The sequence below is a fragment of the Panthera onca genome, chromosome A3 (assembly GCF_046562875.1).
Source record: "Panthera onca isolate mPanOnc1 chromosome A3, mPanOnc1 haplotype 2, whole genome shotgun sequence".
Classification (NCBI taxonomy): domain Eukaryota; kingdom Metazoa; phylum Chordata; class Mammalia; order Carnivora; family Felidae; genus Panthera; species Panthera onca.
In genome coordinates, this window is record NC_138341.1 from 4,776,830 (window position 1) to 4,794,364 (window position 17,535).

General features: G+C 53.5%; 1 protein-coding gene across 4 annotated transcripts in view; it reads left to right on the plus strand.

Moving 5' to 3' along the window:
* The first annotated feature begins 314 nt into the window (after positions 1-314).
* Positions 315-17,535, plus strand: part of RNF144A (ring finger protein 144A) — a 164,868-nt gene continuing 147,647 nt past the window's right edge. For 3 of the 4 annotated variants that reach the window (XM_078445038.2, XM_078445040.2, XM_078445039.2), the window contains exon 1: positions 316-564. The gene's annotated coding sequence lies outside the window, so the exon portion shown is untranslated. Of the gene's footprint in view, positions 565-17,535 lie in introns of all 4 variants that reach the window. The other variant, XM_081795152.1, reaches the window with a different exon arrangement.

The window sequence follows — 17,535 nt, forward strand, 5'->3', positions numbered from 1 at the left end:
GGATGGAGAGGCATCTCCGTGACGCCGGCGGAGAAAGGCCCTCGGCCGTGACCGCCAGGTCCTCAGCCGGCAGGGATGCGGCCGCGGTCCTGCGGGCTCGGGTCTGGCCCGGGGCGGCGCTCTCCCGTCACCCGGCTGACGGTCGGAGGGGGTCACCCGCTGGCTTCCCAGCCGGCTGACGCCGCCCCCCCTCCCCCGCCCCCTCCGGGGTCCCGGCGGCCGCAGACGAGGCGGGACCCCGCGGTCCCGGGCGCGCGGCGGGCGGAGGCGCCGCCCCGGGCGGGCGGGCGGAGGGCGGAGGGCGGAGGGCGGAGGCCGGGCGCGCGGCGGGCGGCAGGGGGCGCTGCGCGGCGGGCGGGGGCGCGGGCCGAGCCCGGGCGCCCGCGTCTTTGTGCCGCTCGCCGCCGCCCGCTCTGCCCCCCGCCGCCGGTGCGCCCCGCTGGAGGGCGGGCAGGGGATAAAGGGCGGCTCCGGCGGGCGCGGGCACCGGACAGCGCACCCCGCACGCGGCGCCGGACACCCGGCCTGGGCGCAGCCCCCGGAGCCCCGGCCGCGCGGGACCAGGTGGGTGACGCGCGTCGCTTTGTGTCGGCGTCGCGGGAGCGGGGCGCGGCCGGGGGTGGGGTGGGGGGGACGGAGGGATGCGGCGGGGCGGGGCGGACCCCGCCGGGGTCCCGGGGCGCTGGGGTCGGGGCGGGGACGCGCAGGCTCCCGGCCGAGGGCGCCACCCCGGCCCTGCCCTGTCCCTCGGTGGCCCCGGCGCCGGGCGCGGGTCTGCAGCGCGGCGACCCCGGCGCTCCGGCAGGCGGGTCGGGCGGGTTGGGGCGCCGGGGGGGGGGGGCGGGGGAAGGCCGCGGGCCGCCGGGTGGGACGAGCGCGAACCGGCCGCGCGCGGGAGGCGGCGGGGAGGGCGGCGCGGCCCGGGGCGGCCGGGAGCCGCGCGTCCTCCGCTCTGCCCATCCCCGCACCCCGGTGACCGCGGCCGCTGCCCTCCCGCCGCGCCCTCCCCTCCCGGGGGTCTGGGCGCTCCGCCCTCCGGCGCCGCACTCCCTCCCCCGCCACCCCCAGCACCCCGGCACCATCCTGGGCGCTCGGGCCAGGCTCCTGTCCCGGGGACCAAGGGGCTCCCTGTTGTACCCTCGTGATCTCCATAGTCAGGTCTAGGATGGTCACTTCCAAAGTTCTCTCTCTGCCTTTCTTTGCGGCGAATAATAATAATAACAATAATGCCGATTCAACAAATACCCGGTGCTTGTCTTGCGCCGGGCGGAAGTCCGGGTAACGGACAAGGGTTGGATAAGGCTCCTCAAGAATATCCCGAGTGGGTGCCCTGGGGGAGGGGGCCTTGGCCCCGGCACCAGAAAGACATCTGACTTGGACATCTTGCAATGAACAGTTCTGGCAAGAAAGCTCTTTGCTGGGAGCGGGGCCTGGGGATCTGTAAGGACACATTCTAGTGAATGGGGCGGGGTGTGGGGGGGGTGCCCTTAGGAGAGAGTGGCCAGCGGAGGAGCTGTGTGCTGAAGAAAAGGGCAGGGCCCAAAGTAAGTTGGTGCGGATTTCTGTGGAGCTGGAGTCCCGGGGAGGGAGAGGAGGGTCGGGCTGCCTGCCGGGTGAAGGAGGACTGTTGAGTCAAAGCTGGAAGGCGGGGCGGGTCCGGGTGTCCGGAAATGCACCTGGCGGGAGCGATCTGCCTGGCCCAGAAAGGGGGGGGGGGGGGGGTGGGAACCACGGTGTGCAGGGATTTTTTTTTCCCTGGCACCAGGCACCTGGTGTTTCCTATTTTTCTGGTTGACTTTACGGTTTTTGTTTTTTTATGATTTGTAAAGAATGCAAAGGAAATTTGGAGACAAATCACCATCTTTCAAACTCCGGGCTGACTTTGGTCTCGATCCAGTGGCGGCGGGAGCCCTTGAGGGTTTCCGAGGTGGAGGAGAGTGAGCGAGCTGAACGCTGCTTTGTGTGATGAGGGGGGTGTTGGTGCAGTGTGCCCCCTGGAGAATCCGACCCGCCTCCCCGCCTCCCACCTACTGGGGCGTGGGCTTCCCCCTCCACCACTTCTCAAAGGTCAGGCACGGATTGCAGACCTCGTGAGAAAACGGGACGCACATAACCTAATTTTGATGGGGTGGGAATTTTCCAGATCCAGCAGAATTGGAGTTTGGAAGTTTACGTGTTTAAAGGGGCCCTGACACTAATGGCAGTGGGCCTGGAGAGCTACCCGAGGGCGGACTCAGACGCTGAGGGCTGAGCTGAGGCCACGAAGGCGCACCGTGGGCACCCACGGGCTGTGCCTGGATGGGGTCCTGACAGCCGGAAGGCCACTTTCAGATGCGTGTTTGATCAGCGTGTTCGGTGCCCCTGGTTTGATAGTGTGTAATTCCCGCGTCCCGGCTGCACTAGAGGACGGTGCTTCTCCTGTGGACCCGCTGTGGTTGGGGACTTGGGAGGGACCCCACGCACTCTCCGGCTGAAGCTGCTGACGTTTGGCGGGTGAACTTGGGGCTCAGCCAGAAGCTAGGAGCCACGTCGCTTCTTTGTTCGGTTGTGGTTCCTAATTTGGCCCTGCTGCCTTCTTTTGTTCAAATTTCTCCTCTTCTTGAGAGCCTTTCTCTCTGGTGGTGGAGACAGGAGGGGGTCGTGTCCTTGCAGACTGAGGATCCCAGAGCTGGATGGTCATTACAGATTCCTAGCCCAGCCACTCGTTGTGACTTGGAGAGGAGACAGGCCTGCGACCCCAGCCTGGGGACCCACGCACACGAGGGCTATGGCTGGCCTGGGCCCGGCATCCCCTTTCCTGTCTGCTGTTCCTTCTGTTCTGCGCTTGGGCTAGGGACAGTGGAGACGAAGTCAGCTGCTCTGGGGGTCTGGTGGTCTGGAATCAGGATGACAGTGAGGCCTCAGACTCTTAACAGGTCATCTGACCAAGCATGGAGTGCCCCCCCACACTCAGATTTCTGGAGGTGGGACATCAGAGGGAGCCAGGGGGCCATGAACAGAATAGAATGCTTCTAAGGAGGATGGACCCTCTCCATATTCACCCGGGTAGCCTCCTACCTTGGAGATCCAAGGACTAAGTTGAAGGTGCCTTTCCTTAAGACTAGAAAAGTTGTTTGAGGTCATCATTCTCGGGACCAGCCTCCTCTGTCCTTTGTTTCTGCATTGCTGACACACATGAATAGCTTTTCTTAATTAGGTGATGAAATTCAATTGCAGCAACTGTTCACATACCTGCTGGGGATTATTCCAGAAGGACAGAGCTTGCCCAACTCTCTGACCCCGCTACGGGACTGAGAGCGAGTGTCCTAACCTTCTTGCGGGGGCCCCAGTTCCTTCAACTGTAAAACTCAGGTGTTGGCCTGAATGATTTCCAAAACCGAGAAAGAACAGTGGGCTGCCTTAAACGGCTTTTCCGGGAGAATCAGCCTTGCAGGATAACTCCCCAGATGCAACCAATTTTAAGGATTTATCAAGAAGAGCGTCTTCCCTTGCAGATGATTATGTTGAGAGGTAGGCTTTGGAGAGGGTGGTTCTTGGTGATGAGAATGTCCATCTTCCTTCATTCCCGGAATCTAGAACCTGAGTTGGAACCTGTTTCCTGGATGGCCTGTGGACTCGGAGAGCAGGACTTCCTCTGCAGAGCAGGTTGACAAGCCGGATGTACTGTTAACAGAGAAAAATAAGTTCCCCCCGGATGGTGTGAGGTAGTGTGTCGACCAACATTTGAGTCTCCTAGCGTTTGCCGTAGGGAGAGAGGAAACCGTAGCTCACGTTCAGTTAGCGCGTTCTGTATCAGCAGGTGCTGGTCGGGCCGTAGCGGTGGACCCAGTGTTCACACAGCCCCGAGGGACAGGCGCTCCTGCTGTCCCCGACCTACAGGGGAGGGAAGTGAAGCCGAGGGCCGTTGGGTTGGCCAAGGCCATGCACTTGGTACATGTCGAAGCCTGTGTGAGACCCGGAGTCCTCAGGAAAGGGTATATTATGTGATGTTGAGGGCGGAAGCACATTCGTAGATTGTTCCATGGCTGGGGCTGGAACGCAGAGTGAAGTGGGGCGTGGCGAGGAGTCTGCCCGTTAGAGCCGGTGATGCCAAGGACTTGAAGGATGAGTCTGGGTTAGCCAGGCCACTTTGGAGGCCCAAGGTCAGATCTGGGTCTGGGAACAGCAGGCAGTAGCCAGGGTGGGCTGGGAGCTTAGAGCCCACTGCTCTGCCGTGGTCTTGTTCTCCAGGAGGCTGGCTGTCTCTGAAGGCTGTTCCAACCGAGAGTCTCCGGGCAGTAAAAGAGGTGCTTTCGTTTGGGGTGTCTTCTAGAAGCTCCTCCCCTTCCGGGGGGTGGGGAGGAGATGGGCTCACTGTGTAGTTTTAGAGCCTCTGCCCCTCCCATTTCCCTTCCCACCCGCCAGGTCTGTGGGCTGGAGGAGATTCGGTTCAAAGAAGGTGAGCGGAACCGCAAGCAGCAATCCAGGAACCTGCCTCTTGTCTTCAGGGCCCCCTGAGCAAGGCCGGGCCCGTAGCAGCCTGCCTGCTATTGAGAACCTCCCAGTCGGTCGTCAGCCACATCCTCTGTAGGTGCGGGCTTCGGTAGCTTCTGTCCCCACGGCACAGCTCTGTGGGTGGGAGCCTGAGCTCAGACCCAGCAGAGCAGAGGGGAACATTCCAGACCCACAGAGTTGCTGTGGATGGTGGCTCTAGGAGGGTTATTGCTTCCGCAGGGTTTTGTGTCTGTCCTCGGAATGCCTGCCATTACGTGGTTTTCCTGGGACCTTTTTGGGTGCAGTTCCTTGGAACGGGGTGTGTTTACTTAACGCTGGGGGACGCAGCGTGTTAAGGTTATCAGGAGGGCGGTGGGCCGGTGCAGGCTGCGTCAGACCAGGAGAGAATGCCTCTCAGACTTCCACTGATCTGTTAGCCATGCAGACAGGGAGGGCGCCCGCCCTCCCTTTGGTCCGTCCGCATCCAGGACGTGTGTTAGGGGGCCAGCGGTGGGTGGGGTGTGGTCCTTCCTAGTTGCCCCCGGCGGCTGGCTTGTCCGCTGGCTCTCCCAAATTCCACCTGCCCTCCCCTGCTCGCCCACCCCTCCTCCCATCGAGGCTTCCTACCCTGCGGGAAGGGTAGCCTGCTGATCAGGGAGGCCGTCACTCTCCCCTGGCTTGGGGGTGGTGGGACACGTCCCCTTCACAGAAACGTGCAGACCCCTGCGTTAGGCACCCTCCTCTTCATCCGGGTAAAACCTTCTCTTCGATAGGTGTTCTGAAGCCAGAACGATGCAGGTATTTTTTGACTTTCTTGGGAAGCTTTGTGTGACACCCACCCGGGTCCCTCATCATGTCTTGTCAGTTTGCTGCTGGGACACCCCCGGCTACCTCCCTTGCTTGTCGACTAAGGGGGGAGCAACCTTGGTTGAGCCTCCTGGAGTCTTCATCGCTTGGCCCCAGCCCGCCTCCCCAGTGCGGTTCCCCCCGCGGTCTCCAAGCGTGTGCCCTGGAACGTTCTTCTGCCGTCTCCGTGGGCCACATTCCTAGCGGTCCTTCCAGGCTCAGCGCACGTACCGCCTTCTTTTCAAAGCTGCAGGATCATTAACGTGGGGATCGTGGAGATCCACCCACCGGGGGCTGGCATCTTGCAGATGGGACACTGGCCGTGTGTGGAGCACAGGACAGAATGCCAGCCTCTTCCCTGCCAAGTCCTGGCTTTCTCTGTCTCCCATCCGCGGGCCGAAATGTTCTTTCTACCAGGTGCTTCCATGGCAACTTTTCCTTCAGAACCTGTGATTGCCCTTGAAACTCTCTAATCTAATTTTAGTGATTTATGTAACCGTTTTATTTCCTCTGCTAAACCGTAAGCCCTACAAGGGTAAGAACTTACTCATTTTTGCATTCTCTTTGCGCACGTCATGCAGTTTCTAAATGCGAGTTTTTTGTTAAGTGGCTGAATACAAGATAAACCTGGCTCAGAAGGGAAACCTTGGGTGGACTGTTGGTGAAGAAATCGGATTCCAGGTTATGTTCTGTACTCCAGCTTGACCTGAGCAAATCGAGAGGGTTCTCTCTTTGGGAGGTGAGTCTGAGCAGTGCGCTTGTAGGACGGTGAGAAGCTGAACGCAGGGCTGGTGGGGGTCGGTTGGGGTCGGAGAAGGGAGGGCTGTGGGCTCCAGCCCTGTCGGCCAGAGATGCAGGGAGGAAGGCCTTGCCGGTCCTGGGTCCTCCAGTTGTGTAGACAGCAGACGACGTCAGTTTGAGTGTGAGACAAGAGCTCCTAGTAGGAGCTAGGAGCTCCTAGTAAGAGCTCCTAGTAGGAGACTGGAGTTCCCAGGAAGAGTGTTTGTTGGGTAAATGCGGCGTGGGCCCCTGAATCGCACGGTTCTTCGCCCGGAGGAATCACAGAGCAGCTGCGGAGATCCTCCCGCTGCGTGTAGAATGTTCCGTGTGTTCTCCACCTCTGAGGAGTCTGTTGAGTGCCCTGCACCCTCCTTTGGTCTGCGGTGACGCCTCCCATTCTGTGGCATGACACAGGGTGTGGCGCCCAGGAGCGGCTTTGCTTCGGGAGGCGTGAAGGCGTGGGGGGACCCTGGGGGCCGCCGTTGGTTATGTCAGCGAGCAGGTGGAGAAACCGTAAACCGACGCTTCCCGACGCCCCGATGGCCACACGGTGCGTCCTGGTGGCACACACGCACTAGCACAGCGGAATTAGGAGCTTCCGGGAGGCTCTGACCCTGATCTTGAACTTGTTGGCTAAAACCGTGTATACGTCTTCCTAATTGCTTGACAGGCAGGCGGCCCCAGTGCCCCGTGTGGATGAGACCGCTCCGCTGAGATCATACTCACCTCTTCCTTCGTTGTGTCTCCACGAGGCATTAGCCGCAGGCCCCGGGATCCCAGGCCCTGTGGTTTCCGGAGGCCAGAGGGGTGGCGGACAGGGCCCGACGTTGCGGAAGAAGGAAGAAAAGAAGGTGTTTTTTTCCCGTCGGCTGGTGGCACCCGAAGAAGCCACCTCTGGGTCAGGGTGCGCTCAGTGCGTGTCCCGCCAAATTCCTGCGTGCAAACCTCATCCCCAGTGCGATGGGGTGAGAGGCGGGGCCTTTGGGACGAGCTTAGGTCATGAGCGGGGCGCGCTCATCCACGTGATCAGCGCCCTTATCACCAGGCCCCAGGGAGCTCCCTCGCCCCGTCGGCCCTGTGAGGGCACAGTGAGTGGATGGCTGTCTGGACCGGGCGGCGGGCTCTCCACAGACACCCCGGATCTTGGACTTGCGGCCTCCAGTGCTGCGAGAAGTGAACGCTTCTGTTTACCAGCCACCCATCCTGTGGGGTTCCTGGCATGGACAGATACAGGCAGCAATGGCTGGTCGCCAGTCTGCTGGTCACCTCTCGACTCGACCGTCTGCGGAGACCCCTAACGAGGTCACATTCGCAGATACCGGGGGTTAGGAGTTCAGCGTCCCTTCTGGGGACACGGTTCATCCCATGGCACCCCTACCAGCGTCAGGTCCTACACGTTTGTGTGCGTTCGTACGTTACTACTGTATGTCTGCCCTGCAACGGAGCACCTGTTAACACGCACTTAGCGTGTTTCTGTGTCCTCGACGGCACGGGGGCCGCTCCGTGCTGCTGGCCAGAACCGGGTTCCGCTCTTGCTGTTACCTGCGTCCTCAGCATGCTGTCTTTTGCCCTCATGCTGGGTACCCCCGGGGTCCAGCCAGCTCTCCCCAGCTACCGGCTCACATCCGTGTCTGAGGTGGCGTGGGAGGGGGGCCGCGTCTGTCCTTTTTATCAGGGAAGAACAGGCTTTTCCCAAAGCACCACGGCACAGGGGTGCCTGGGTGGCTCAAAGCGTCCGACTCTTGATCCCCACCCAGGTCATGATCCCATGGTTCGTGGGATCGAGCCCCGCGTCGGGCTCTTGCTTGGGATTCTCTCTCTCTCTCCCTGTCTCTTTGCCTCTCCTCCTCATGCACCGCTTCTCTCTCAAAATAAATAAACTTAAACAAAACACAATAAACAAAGCACCGCGGTTCCTCTGCATGTGTCTCCTGGAACCGGGCTGCCCGGCAGGTGAGAAGCAGCCAGAACCTGGAAGAGCGTCCCTGAGAGACTGGACGGGACAGACCATGAAGCCAGTGCCCCAGTGGTGCCTGGCCAGACTGTGCTGTCATAAATTGTGCCTGCTTCTCTCACCTGTTCTGTGATAGGCAGGAGTCCTCAGGGGACGAGGTCCAGACCAAGGTGCACGCGGCTTACGAGGTCTTGGTGTCTTGCCAATGTAAGGTGAGCACCCTGAGTCTTCTCTGAGTACTTGTCGTTTCAGGTGCCCTGGGCACCAAGGAAATCACGGTCCCGTCCTGTTGATTTCTGTATGCCTGTCCGGCACCGGCTAAATATCTGTGGAACTTAACCCGGCATCTTCCCCGTTCAAAGACATCTGAGGCCAGAAAGCAATCTCGTCCATTCCTTCTTTTGTTCTTTTGTCCATTCATTTGGCAAACCTCCTCGGTTCCAAGGCAGATGAAGGAGTACAGGGGGGAAGGCGAGGACAGGGCGCGAGGGAGGGAAGGGGGCTGGCGAGGCCCTTCCAGAACAGATGGGGTGTGCTGTTCTGTAATCAGCAGGCAGGTATGCGCCCCGTAAGCTTTTGGAATTTCATACATTCCAGTTTTGTGGGAGTAAAAACAACCGGTCGGGACACACAGGAATCCCTTTTCATCGGGCATCACCGCTCACCCTGCACTTTCCCTATTCGTGAAGGAGCTCAACACTTAAGGTGTGTGCTGTTTTGTTTTGTTTTTATGTTGAATGAATATTCACTGAGCCCTCACCCAGGTGCTGGGCTGGGGACTACGCAGACGGGAACATGTCTCAGGAGGAAACGTTTTCAGTTTATTCTGAAATGGACTTGCTCTTCCCATAGCAGCATGGTGGCCAGGGGCACAGTTCTTATCTGTTAATACTTTAATCGCTCCCGAGACTCTTTCTCCGCTGGCCCCACGCCCTGCGTCCGTGACAGTGACCTTGTTTTCTTTCGGTTCCTGGCCACATGCAGTGGGTACGGACTCTCTCCAGGGGACCAGCTCGCGACCAGCTCGCGACCAGCTCGGGCTGTGCCCCGCCGGCCGAGCACACAAGGCTGTTCCCTGGAAGATGGTGTTTATCTAGGGGAGGCAGGACCTCCTCCTCCGGGTGGAGCAGAAGCAAACCGGACCGGACAGGCAGAGGGGAGCGCAGGTGGAGGGCTGGGCTGGCTGGGCGGTAGCTGCCGGCTCGACGGGCTCCCGAGCCCCGTGCTGTGTGGCCCGTCCCAAGGGACCCGGTCTGTGAGTGTAGAGTGTAGACAGCACCCAGGTCTCGAAGGTCTACTGTGAAAGACAGAATATGCACGTGTGAAATATCTCAGTAATAACTTCTGTATCAATTGCATGTTGAGATAATTTGACTTTATTTACATACAGTGTTGACTAACCCTAATTTTCCTTGCTTATTTTTCCTTTTTAAAAAACCGTGCCGGAAAGTTTAAAATCACAGATGTGGCTCACATCATATTTCCTTACTGTACTTGCCATAGCGCTGGTCTGGAGGGACAGGGCCGAATACCTTTCTTTGGAGGTCCACGGACCTTCTGAACAGCTCCGCCCCCCCCCCCCCCCAGAGGGCCCGTGCGTCCTCGGACGGGGGTCACCAACACTGGTTGGCTGCACAGTAGCGTGTCTGGCCCTGATTTGGGCCGTGTTCTCATTGTCACTCTGCAGTGACAACGTGTTGAGTTTAGCCCCAGATACTTGAGATTCCTGCCTGATTTGGCACATTTGTGCCTCCCTTCGATGTGGCCTGTGTCATTCAGATTCAACTCTTCAGGGGACTGGGCTCAGGTCAGTATCCGTTCAGATGCACATATCCTCGGACTTTGTTTTTGTTTTTGTTTTTTTCAGTGTATAAAATGAGGGGGTCGGGTTGGACAAACTTAACACCACGGTCCTTGAAACTTGCCCCCACTGTCACCTTGGAAGCAGGTTAACTGCCACAGGACCTCCTGATTGTCCCCCTTCCCTGGAGAGGGAGTCCACCTGTCACTCTCACAGCCCCTGCGGTGATTTTTCCGGAACATTGGCCCTCTCCCCGCCCCCCTGCAGGGATCAAGTCAAGCGTACCCGGATCTCCCACATGGTAGAGCCCAGCGAAGGCTGGTTGAGAGACGCCTGTCCCCACATTTTGTCACTTTAGCACCTGCTCCCTAAGTCAGCGTGTCTCAGCTTAGTCTTAGAATACGAAACTGAGCTGCCCTCCAGCTGGCGAGCCCCTCGCCCAGGATGGCTCTCCCCGACCTGCTCCCTGCCGCTTGCCTCATTCCTGGAAGCAGTGCCTTCCTCACGGCACCCCCACTTTTCCTCAGGGCACCCCTGCTTTCATAGCTTCCCAGTGATTTCCTCTGCATCTCGGAAGCATGTGGGTTCCCCTGGCTGGTTCCGCTCTCTGTCCTGTTGTCCCTGGCTGGCTGTGTTTCTGGCGGTCACCTGACACGCCCCTGTGGTCCAGGGCATCCCAGGGTATCCACCCCCCCCCCCCCCACCTGCTCCTTCCTGCATCCCTGCTGCCTTCTGTCCCGGTCATCCTGCCCCGTCTCCCGCCTGAGCTGGGACTCAGACTTCCACACTTATTTGTCACTCTTTCTTGGGGTGAACGTGCTGCCAGCTGGGCTCCTTGAGGGATTCCCAGCACAGGACCTGGTCCGCTTAGCTTCAGGACGTTAAACTTTAAAAAAAAAATTTTTTTTTAGTGTTTATTCATTTTTGAGACAGAGAGAGACAGAGCATGAACGGGGGAGGGTCAGAGAGAGGGAGACACAGACTCTGAAACAGGCTCCAGGCTCTGAGCTGTCAGCACAGAGCCCGACGCAGGGCTTGAACTCACAGACCGCGAGATCATGACCTGAGCCGAAGTCGGCCACTTAACCGACTGGGCCACCCAGGCGCCCCAGGACGTTAAACTTTAAAAAAAAAATTTTTTTTAATGTTTATTCATTTTTTTGAGAAAGAGAGACAGAGCATGAGCCGGGGGGGGGGGGTGGGGGGGGGGAGGGTAGAGAAAGAGACACAGAATCCGAAGCAGGCTCCAGGCTCTGAGTGGTTAGCAGAGAGCCCAACGTGGGGCTCGAACCCACGAACCTTGAGATCATGACCTGAGCTCAGGTTGGACGCTCAACCGACTGAGCCGCCCAGGTGCCCAGTATATTAAACTTGTAACTCAACTTGATACATTAAAAAATATAAAGGATCTTCAGATCTGCCCCAGGGTTTATGTGTTCGGTTTTTCTAAAACCTACTCTAAGGTGATTTTTAAGACTAATGGCATCTATAAACTGACCCCAGTGGCAAACACCCTTAGCTGAGCTGCTAGTAAAGAGAACCGTCTGGATGCCACAAATGTAGTTTGTGTGATTTTCGCTTCAATTACATATGAATCTTTCCCTGTATGAGCTCTGTCTACCTTATCTACACCATACTGTTTCTCTAGAAGTCAGTGTGGTTACAGTGTAACTACTATTATGTGATAGTAAATAACTTGAATGGTCAGAAAGATTTTTCTTGGTAAAGATGAACTTCTTATTTAAAAGAATTTCTAAGAGGAATAGGTTAAAGGCACATTTGCTAATACGAAGTGGGCTCTGAGGCAGAGCAGGAAGTGGTTGAGAATAAATTATGCTGGCTCAGCAGAAGGCAGGCATTTCTAGGCCTAAATACGGCTGGGGTGGGGGAGGGGACTGCTTAAGGATAAATGCATGATTTTCTTTTTTTTTTTTTTTTTTTTAAATGCATGATTTTCTTTCTTTTTTTTTTTAAATGCATGATTTTTATTTGGGACCGCAAATACTTCAGACAGTTGCATTCTGGGCAGCGTAGCTCAAGGAAGCCATAGTAAACATGGAGAAAAAGAAATCTTTAGGCCCAAATGTTTCTCTTGTTTGTTTTTTTAAGCAACAGCCCCAAATGGAAAACATCTAAGTATGGTTATGTAAATATCCTTCTCTGGTGAGATAAGATTTTTGGAGATTGTGGACATGGGAAAATGTTCGTAATAGATCATGAAGCGAAAGCAATCAGGAGACTGAAGTACCATGTACAACACGTGTCCAACCTTGGAAAATATGCTGAGGAAAGGGATCATAACTCATAAGGACCGTGGCATTTTCTTCTACTTTTGACTCTTTATTGTGGTTCTGCCTTATGGTGAAATACGTGGTTTTGTTTTTAACATTTTTTTAATTGTAAATCTTGCCCACCAACACACCTGCCTACATTTTGTTGGTTCAGAAGCAGCAGATACATCTTTCAACAAATAAAGTCAACTGTCTCCGGCCGGACGTGGACATTTCGCTGCCGTGGGCTGGACGAGGAATGGGTAATTAACAAGGAGAAGGCACCCTGTTATCGATAAATGAAAGAAGCCATCGGAACGCACACATTTCCCCCGCGGGGGGTTTTACGTCACAGCTGTGCAGGTCTGACCAAGGGCAGCTGACATCAGTTGGGTGTGACGGTGTGGCCCGAGGAGCACCTTACGGTTCAGCCGCTGTGGTCACGACTTGAGGGGAACGTGGCACGACCGCCAGGCAGGGGCTCCGGGGCTTTGGATCCTGTTCCAGTCAGTGTCCACGGGGTCCTCTGCAAAGACCTTGAACCTGTCTGGAAACTTCCCATCTTATTCATCTAAAAAGTGAGAATAGTACTTGGATGACTGCCTTTTCCGGGCTCCTGCAAGGATGAAATCGACCGTGATTAAGAAAACTTAGAGAAACCATTTAAGGCGTGTCCAAAACGCAGATTCACAGATGACCCCTTGGGTTTGGCAGGTGCGAGATGTGAGGAAGTGGGGAGGGCTGTGGACACTCCAGGAACGCTGTCTGCTCTCCCCAGATTCATCTGGAAAACACTTTCTGGTTGAATAAAATACTGCACTTCTGGTCTGCGAAAACGGAAACCATTAGGCCCATCAAGGCTGCTATTATTTTCTCTAGCTTTTCAACTAAAACTAGGGCAGGCTAAACGAAATGATGCCGTATTTCCTCCTTTCCCTGTTTTTCTCTTTTGGTGGTGGTTTTCCTTCACCTTTTCAGTGACGATGCCAGCAAATGTGGCGAACTCAGCCCACGGCTGGTGGACGCAGGACGGGTACCTGGCCGTGGGCTGAGTTCGCCACAACTTCTTATGGAAGGCATACACCCCTAACATCTTCGGTACCCATCATACCCTTCACGATTTTAGCCTGACTAGACGTTTATCAATTTTATTCATCTTTCAGGGAACCAGATCGTGATTTCCTGTTGATGATTTCGTTGATTTCTGCACCAAAATTTATGTCTTTTCTTATGCTTGTTTGAGCTTAAATTGCTTTCCCATTTTTTTTAAGTTTATTTATTTTGAGAGAAAAAGAGAGAGAGCGCGTGCGAGCCAGTGGGGAAGGGGCAGAGAGAGAGGGGGAGAGAGAGAATCCCAAGTAAGCTCTGCACCAGCAGCACAGAGCCCCATGTGGGCTTGAACTCATGAACCGTGATATCATGACCTGAAATCAAGAGTCGGACACTTAGCTGACTGAGCCACCCTCGTGCCCCTTAAATTGCTTTTCGAACTCTTTTTTCCTAAAGAGGAAGTTTGGAGTAATCACTTTAGATCCTTCTGATTTTCTTTAATGTTTATTTTATTTTTGAGAGAGAAAGAGCATGATTGGGGGAGGGACAGAGAGAGAGAGAGGGAGACAGAATTCAAAGCAGGCTCCAGGCTCTGAACTCTCCGCAGAGAGCCCGATGTGGGGCTCAAACCCGTGAACCATGAGATCATGACCTGAGCTAAAGTCGCTTAACGACTGAACTACCCAGGTGCCCCTTAAATTGCTTTTCTAACTCTCGTTTCCTAAAGAAAGGTTGGAGTACTGACTTTAGATTGTTCTGATTTTCTAATATATGCGTTTAATACTACAAATTTCCTGGGGTGCCTGGGTGGCTCAGTTGGTTAAGCATCCAGCTCTTGATTTCAGCTCAGGTCATGATTTCACAGCTCATGGGTTGAAGCCCAGTGTTGGGCTCTGGGCTGACAGTGTGGAGTCTGCTGGGGATTCTCTCTCTTCCTCTCTCTCTCTCTCTCTCTCTCTCTCTCTGCCTCTCCCCCACTTGCTTGTGCTCTCTTGTACACTCTCAAAATAAGTAAATAAACAAAGCAAAAAAAAAATGCTACAAATTTCCCCGTAAATACTGCTTTTGCTACATTATACGTGCTTTGATAAGTTTTATTTTTTTTTTCATTCAGCTCAAAATGTTTAGTAATTTCTTTTGAGGCTTCTTCTTTGCCCCAAATGTTATTATTTTTTTTAAGTTTTTTAAAGTTTATTTATTTTTGAAAGAGAGAGAGCAAGTGAACATGAGCTGGGGAGGGGCAGAGAGAGAGGGAGACACAGAATCTGAAGCAGGCTCCAGGCTCTGAGCTGTCAGCACAGAGCCTGACGTGGGGCTCAAACTCAAGAGCTGTGAGATCATGACCTGAGCCAAAGTCGGACGCTTAACCAACTGAGACACCCAGGTGCCCCTGCCCCAAATGTTATTTAAAAGTCTATTTAATCTCCATATATTTGGGGATGTTCCAATTTTCTGTCATTGACTTTTAGTTTAATACCATTGTGATGTGAAAGCAAAGCTTAAATGATTTTGGCTTTGATTTTTATTTACTAAGGTAGCTTTTATGGCCTAGAATGTTCCCTATGAGCTAGAGGAATGTGCATTCTATTGCTGTTGGATGGAATATTCTATGTGTCAAATAAATCAAGTTGACTGTTAGTGCTGCTTGGGTTAGCTATGTGTTGACTGATTTTCTGCCTTCTGGATCTGTCAGTTACTGAAAGAAGGGGTGAAGTCTCCAGCTATAATAGTGGATTTGTGTATTTCTGCAGGGTCTGTCAGTTTTTCCTTCTGTATTTTGATGCTCTGTTGTTTGGTACATACATGTTTAGTGTTGTCATGTCTTAGAGAACAGACCCCTGTATCCTTATGTAATGTCCCTGTTTATCCCTGATGATTTTTGTTCTGAAGTTGGCTCTGTCTGAAATTAACACAGCTACTCCAGCTTTCTTTGGATTATGGTATATCCTTCTTTACCCCTTTCATTTTAACCCGAGCCTTTTTATTTACGGGGTATTTCTTTAGACAATATAGAGTTGACTCTTGCTTTTTTTATCCACTTTGAAAATCTCTCTTTTAACTTTTATCCAGTGTATTCAGACCGTTCACATTTAAAGTGATTGTTGATACAGTTGGATTGATATCTTCCATGTCTGCAATTTTTTAAGATATTATTTTATTAAAAAATTTTTTAATGTTTTTATTTATTTTTGAAAGAGAGACAGTGCATGAGCAGGGGAGGGGCAGAGAGAGAGGGAGACACAGAATCGGAAGCAGGCTCCAGGCTCCGAGCTGTCAGCACAGAGCCTTAGGGGCTTGAACTCACGAACCATGAGATCATGACCTCAGCTGAAGTCAGACGCTTAACCAACTGAGCCACCCAGGCACCCCTTAAAGATTTTATTTTTAAGTAACCTCTATACCCAAAGTGGGGCTAAAACCCATAACCCCAAGATCAAGAGTTGTGTGCTCCACTGACTGAGCCAGCCAGGCACCTCGTAATTGTTTTTATCCATTACACCTGCTCTTTTTCCCTCCCCCTTCTTTTTACTGACTTCTGTGCTTCTGAGTATTGTATATAATTCCTTGTTATCTCTTCTGTTAACACATAAGTTATACGAATTTCTAACATTTTCAGTGGTTGCCCTAGAGTTTGCAATATACATTTGCAAGTAAACTTAAGCCCAGTTCCAAATAATACTCTACAGCTTGATATGTAATAATGTTATCTAAGATACAGAGTATTCCTTGTTCTGGTCTCCCTTCCCTTATGACTTTCCTGTCATTCATTTCCCTTATCCATATGCTATAATCACCCAGTGCGTCGTCGTTGTCATTGTTTAAGCCATTTTCTTTCAGATCAATTTAAAATAAGAAAAATAAAGTATTTTAACTTGGCTTGTCCCTTCTCTCTCTTCCTGTGTTTATGTTCCTCTGAGTTTCTAACATTTGAACTCTCCTTCTCTCTGAAGAACATTTAACATTTCTTGGAGTGCAACACAGTTGGTCCCACATTGGTCAGTTTTTGCTTATCTGAGAGTGTTTCTTTTTTTGTCACTTTGGACGGATAGTTTTGCTGGAAATAGAATTTCAGGTTACTGGTAGGTCTTCCTTCAATGCTTGAAATATTTCACTCTGTTCTCTTCTTGCTTGTATGGTGTCTGAAGGGAGCTCAGACCTGATTCTTGTTCCTGCTCCTCTAAAGTACCAGTGTTTTCCCCTTCTCTGGCTTTTTTTTTCCAAGATTTTCACTCTGTCTTCGATATTTGCCATTGACTGTGATAGGTAGGTGTACATTTTTTTTTACCCTGCTTTGTTATTTGAGCTTCCTGAATCCAGAGTTTGGCATCTGTCATTGATTTGGGAAGTTTCTCAACCATTCTTGCCTCAAATATTTTTTGCCCCCATCCTCTCTTTTCTTCCCAGTATTCTGGTTTTGTGTATGTTATGTATTTTGAAATTATCCTACGGTTCTTGTATGTGCTGTTCTTTTCTTTTTTCCTGTTTGTATTTTAGTTTAGAAACTTCTCTGTCAAAGTCTTGAGGCTCACTGCCTTTTCTGTCTGCTGTGCTCAGTCTACTGGTGAGCCTGACAGAGGCATTCTTCATCCTTTAACTGGGTTTTCATTCTGCCCTTTTCTTTGATTCTGTCTTTAAAAGTCCATCTCCCTGCTGGTTATAACCCGTGTGCTCGTCTGCTTTTTCTCGTAGTGCCTTTAACACATTCACCCCAATTATTTGTAAGTTCCCTGTCGGATGGTTCCAGTATCTGTGTCCTGTCTGAGCTTGGTTTCGATGCTTGCGGCCCTTGCAGATTGGGATTTTCCTTGCCTTTTGGCCTGCTTTGTGTATTTTTCATTGTCGTCGATATCTGGGGGCGATGGATCTGGTGTAGGAAGTGACCTCAGTGTGAGGTTTCAGGTTCATCTGCATAGGAGCTGAGTTGTGTTCCTCGAGGGCAGAAGCGGTGGGTGCCGAATGCTCCAGGTCCTCTAGGGGCCTGTTTTCATCTGGCCTGTGGTCTTCAGGGGTTTCTTCCTCGTTCAGCAGCGTCCCTTTCTTGCAGCTCTTTGAGCTGTCACCCTTCGTGATCAGATGGGACCCTGTGAACGGGCGCGAAGTTGAGGGGCAGGAAAGCGTTCTCTACTCTCAGGATTCAACCCCAGGCTTCCAGCAGGCCTGTGTAGCCAGCCCTCTCCAGTGTTCCTGAGCCGTCTTGCCGCTCCTCAGGTGAGCTGAGGAGGAGGTGGGGCTGGGGTCGGGTCACTGTCCTTCGTCAGGTGGGGGGACTGTGTCACGTGGACCACCCCACGCATACGTCGCTTGGTTACTCTCCCCCCGGCCTGAGCTGGGGCTGGGGGTGTTCTTGGCCCTTTGCCGTG